This window comes from Leiobunum rupestre, chromosome 1 (assembly GCF_980474605.1).
Source record: "Leiobunum rupestre chromosome 1, qqLeiRupe1.1.hap1, whole genome shotgun sequence".
Lineage (NCBI taxonomy): Eukaryota > Metazoa > Arthropoda > Arachnida > Opiliones > Sclerosomatidae > Leiobunum > Leiobunum rupestre.
Genome location: NC_143384.1, coordinates 36,688,611 through 36,694,748, shown reverse-complemented (window position 1 = coordinate 36,694,748; position 6,138 = coordinate 36,688,611).

The window sequence follows — 6,138 nt, the reverse complement described above, 5'->3', positions numbered from 1 at the left end:
TAATGATACTTGCATTTTAATTTTTACTTCGTTTGCTTATATTTTGATAAATTTATTTAAGAAAAAACGTGCTTATGACTTTTGATTTGTCTGTAGCAGACGCTAGATCATAGGCGCTACCTCGGAGAAGCTAGCGCCGTTACGCCACCTAGTGACCTAGACTCGTTTCGGGCGCGAATTATAGCTTCTGATAAATATGGTGGCAGAAATCTTAAATTTAATTTAAATATTAATTTACTTTTCGACCCAAATTAAATGCACTTGAAGGTATTTTGACGCAGCCAACTATTAAGAAAAGTCCCGCTAGACTGCGATAATAAGCTATGGCTATCTGGAAGCGCCCGAAATTTGAAATCTGCCATCTAAAATCACTTCGTTTTAGATAACTAGTTTTCAAAACCAGCGTGAGAAATCGCTTCGTGTTGGTTCGGGAAGCCACTCGTCCAAGCATGGAGGTTATTTAATCCATGTGTGAACCGAGAATATTCGTTATTGCAAAATTAAGGTTTAGTTCTCAGCACAGAGCCCCTAGTGTCTAAATATGTCGCAAGCCAAATATACTTCTACCATAAGTAACATAATAAAAATAAGCTTAACACTTAATCAGTTAGATTACTACTCAAGGTACCACCTTAGGCCCAAGTCATCTAGTGACTTTTAATGCCTTTAATTCAGGTGGCCGGTGTAACGGTGTTATACTGGAAAGTTCGTCATACCAAGGACGATAACATACTACTCTGTTCCGTTGCGAGTCCAAATCAAAGCCCGGTAGAGTGTCAGTGTCAAAAAAAATATTGGATATGAAAATTAGCATTAAAACCAAAAGGAGGTGTCATACTTATACTTATTATGTTACTTATGTTAACAAAAAATTGGAGTGTAATCTTTATTACATTTCCCATAAGTAACATACAATACCTATGGGTTAAATGCTAATTTACTGACCGAACTTTCTCGCCAAAGCTTTACTTTTGACCGAGCCTTGGACTTGCACTCGAATAGAGTAGCGTGTTATCGTCCTTGGTAGTAGTATATTTATCCTTGGGAATATTTAAACAACGGGCTGAAAACTAAACCTAGATGGCGCAATAGCTCTGAAAATCATTTCTGTGATAATTTTTCCAAATTGACATCCTTATTTTTATTATGTTACTTATGAGTACCCGTATATAAAGAACATGTTACTGTAATTTATCTGACGTTACAAAGAGCCAATCAGCAAAAATATCACCTTATTTCAGTAGCCATTGTAGCTTCACCAACTTGTGTCCAAGTTTATTATGAAGCCTACACTAATACACTATTGTCAGTTTTTTGTGGGGTGGCGGAGTGGTTGGCACTTTCGAATCGCAGCAAGATGAGCCAGGTTCGATCCCGGCTTGTGGCACTGGGTTAAAACTCGGGACTACTCCTTCCGCGTTGAGTTTGCAAGTTCTCTCCCCATTTGTTGAAGGGTTTTTTCTCGAGTTCTTCGGTTTCCTCTTCCATAAAAACTTGTCTAGGTTAACGGTAATAGTGAGTGTAGGGAGCTGTTGGCTCGCGTGGCGGGAAGGGCTTGCCTCCACCCTCCTACGCATTGTAACCCGGCCACCTGAATTAATGGCTTCAAAAGTCGCTTGATTGGGTATTAGCAAAAGTAAATGAACCGAAGTTATCAGACTGCTATACTCCCCATGTTGGAGACGTTTTCCTTATGAAGTTACATTTTGACCTCGAATTTGAAATTTTGCGCGCTCCTAGGCCGAAAAAAAAAACGTTTTGGTTTTTATGAAACCATTTTTTATACATAGAAATAGCTTTACCCACAATTCCCAAGTGCAATTTATCGCGTCAAAAGACAGGTATGGAAATTAGATTTTGTTTGACTCGATTTTCTCATCATTTTCATAAGGGAAACGCCCTCCGATTCTGAGCGCTATTTCGATAACTCCGGTTCATTTACTTCTGGTATTAGCCTAGCTCATTATTATTTTATTTTTAAGGACATCCATGTTGTAGCACCCCATAAGCCCGCACCAAAACCAAACTTCTTTCGCGTTGAGCTGCCATACTTAAGTAGTTTTGGGTATCATTACATTAATTAAGCCTCGAAAAAGTTTGAGATAAATCAGGAAGTCGAGTCGCAGCGATAATCATTTATTTCCCCCACATATTATTAGGACTTTGCTTGAATATAAAGTTGTGGCGCTGACTTCGTATTTCCCATAAAACAGGTTTGTCGAAAAACGCCGAGTCATACGAGAGAATTTCGCAATTTTTCTTTTGCATCTTAAATGATGTGTACAATTTTTCAACGGAAATATTTCACCAAAATGAAAATTAAACGACAATTTCGTGAGTTATTAGAATTCTAACGATTTGTTATGACTCGAATCGCGTTTGCCTGCTAGCAAAAGTCAAGTCATTACTCATTCGTACACCGTATTCTCAGATTTAATTGCCTGACAATTTTTAACTTTAAATTTTACTTTTATCAAAAGATAATGAATTTACTTCCCAATAAATTTTAAATTCCATGACTTTTTACATATTCTTAAAATTCCCTGACTTTTTAGGCCTTATTTTTTCTAAATCCTTGGCAGTTGCCTAATTATTTAAGGCTTATTTTCAAATTCCCTGACTTTCATCTGTCGTTTTAGGGCATATTATCCAATTACCTGACCTTCATGTGACATTTAAGCCTATTTTCAAATTCCTCAACCTTCATGTGACATTTTACTCCTAAATTCAAATTCCTCAACCTTCATGTGACATTTAAGCCTATTTTGAAATTCCCTGAACTTCATGTGACATATTAGTCCTATTTTCAAATTCCCTGACCTTCCCCTGACTTTTTAGACCAATTTTCTAAATAATAATAATAATAATAATAATAATAATCAGCTAGGCTAATACCCAAGACACCACCATAGGCCTAAGTTATCAAGCTGACCTTCCCCTGACAAATTTTAGGTCTATTTTAAAAGTCCCGGACTTTTCCTTGATTTTTCTGTTTTCCAAAACTCGCGACAACCTGGCTTTTAGAGTTTTTATATTAAACGATAAATTATGATAACAATCGTCAAACTTACTGTATTTTATCACAAATATTCTCGAAGATATCAATTTATTTAAAGAATTATCTTTCATATATTGAAATCGATTATTTTTTCGAACAGTTACGTACTTTTGGTTTTCAGCCGACAAATTTTTGTTTTTAAAGAAATAATTTCTCAATAGATTTCTCCGTAAGTTAAACACACTTGGGTAATGTTTTTATTAAATGCTGGTTTTTCTATAGAATTTCTTTTAGCAAGCGGGAATTAATAAGGGTTATTTTGTTGGACAGGCTGATACGATTTTGTACGACATTTTTGTTTTTAATATTAAAGGGTTTTGATAAGAAAAAAAACACAAAATAACTTTTTTTAGAACCACGTAGTTTAGTTTTGTGGGGTTTCGGAGTTGTTAGCACTTTCGCAAGAGGACCCGGGTTTAATCTCAGATTGCAGCACTATCTGAAAACTCGAAACCACTCCTTCCAAGTTGAGTTTAAAGGGGTTTTTCCCGAGTTCTTCAGTTACCCCTTTCCATAAAAACTTGTTAAGGTTGTTGGCATCTAGAAGCAACAAACCCAGCACCCCTTGCAGGGAGAACGCAAAACAACTTATATAAATCGAATTAATTTAATAATTAGGTATATCCGCTGTATACAAGATACTACACTTTGGTCTTCGCCAAAATACCTAATTTTTTAGGCATACACACGAAAAAAGCTTAAATTATTGCAATCGTTTTTAAAGCCTTCTTCTATAGACACTAGGCCGTATAATAAAAGGCAAATTTTTATGTATTATAATTGGTTAATATTGTAATTAACCAGTTGGTTATATTGGGTACGGTGCCATGCGTGGAGACAGATATTGCAGCGTTCTATTTTCGTGAAGAATATTTTTAAAGAGTTTTGTCACTAGCATTTTCACCGAGGGGCTAACCACTAAGTATGTGTCTGTACACCGATTACGTAATCGTTAATGAGTACATATGATTTCAATGAGTACAGAATAATTACGATGAGTACACAGGTAACCCAAAACTTACAGATGAGTAATTGAGTACGGGAGAATTGAAGAATTCCAATGAATACGCGTGATTACAGATGATTACGCGCTATTACAAATGATTACAGATGAGTACGCGTGATTTCATAATGATTACGGGCAGGAATTCAAACTATGTATTCCTGTTACGGGTGATTAGAGATGAGTACGAAGATTACAAATGATTACGGGATTACGAATGAGTACAAAAGATTACGTAATCATTACAGTTAAGGTGTACACCGATTACGGGAAGTGGTTAGCCCCTCGATTTTCACCTTGGTTTTACAAATAGCCATTTTCCCCGGGAAGTAATATTTAAGTACCCAACTACGCGGTAAAACAATTTTAATTTATTGAATTAATTTAATAATTAGGTATATCCGCTATATACAAGATACTACACTTTGATCTGTCGCGAAGTGGTGGCGTCATCGGAAAAGCAAACACGTCACAAATCGCTTTCTTCGTTGGAAATATTACTAGCAGTGTGATGGTGATAAATACAAATATTACGATTTAAAAATTTATCTGCATTTTTCATTATTAAACTAATAATAATAATCAGCTAGGCTAATACCCAAGGCACCACCTTAGGCCTAAGTCATCAAGCGACTTTTGAAGCAAGAATGAAATATATTTATTTCAACTTAAGGATAATGACTATTTTGAGATGATATTTAGCGTTGGTCCCTATCCACCTCAAGCTCGACTGAATTTGATTTAAATTGGTTATTTAATTATGTTTATGTGAAAACAAATTTTTTAATAACGTTAAAATAAAGTTTGGCCTATTGGAAAAACCTTGAGTAAAATAAAAACAACTAATATTAAAAACAGCTGCAGATTTAGTACGCCGTTGAAATTATCGTAGGAACGAAAAATTTTATCGCCGTGTACGATAATTATCGTACGTCTGGCAACGCTGAGTCGCCACGCGAGTGACGCAACATATTTCCCAAGGTGAAATCACTTTCACACGGCTCTCAAAAACACTATCGTTACCTTCCGAAAACGCGGAAATTTAACGCGAATTTTTGACAACAGGTGGCGCAATGAAGTTTCCCCTTATTAAAAAAAAAGGAACCTTGAAAATTCGACAGTACCAGTCTCGAATATGACGCGTTTAGGCCTTTTACGAAAAGTTACAGCAATCTGCCTTCAGCGACTTATTTCTGGTTTTTCCCGATCGGTTGCTTATTTTTACCTGATCACAGTTCAATATATTTCTTTTAATTTCAAAATAAATATAAATATGTTAAACAATTTGCAAATCATTTAGGCTTGCGTTATTTAAATGACAAAATAAGAGAATTAAAAAAGGAATAATTTTAATTAATGAGATTAAAAGCGCGTAGTGAAATGGTCTAATTAAGTTTATTCGAAGGATATTTCGCTGCAAAAATGTAATCGTTTCCCCTACACGTTTCATCGTACAAACTTAATCTCTTCAATCATTCCTGACCTAAAATTCACTTAAAGATCAGAGTTTAGGCTTCTTCTTACACGTTTCATCCCACTAGCTTAATCTCTCTATTAATTCCTAAGCTAAAATTCGATATCAAACGACCGTCTAGGCGCTATCCGTACACGTTTTACTCCATTAGTTTATTCTCTCTATTAATTTAAATTATAAAATTCGATAGAAGACCACAGTCTAGCCGTTATCCGTATACGTTTTACTCCATTAGTTTAATCTCTCTATTAATTTAAATTATAAAATTCATTAGAAGACCATAGTCTAGGCGTTATCCGTACACGTTTTACTCCATTAGTTTAATCTTTCTATTAATTTGAATAATAAAATTCGATAGAAGACCACAATCTAGGCGTTATCCGTATACGTAACATCATACGAGCTTAATCTCACTATACAATTCCCAAAATAAAATCCGATACAAACCGCCATATACGAGTTCTCCGTACACGTAACATCGTACGAACTTAATCTCTTGTCATTTCCAAGCTAAAATCCGATACAAAACCGTCAACTACGAGCTATCCGTACACGTGGTATATCGTCAATATTAATTTATCTTAGCACCTGTACATTGTTTTA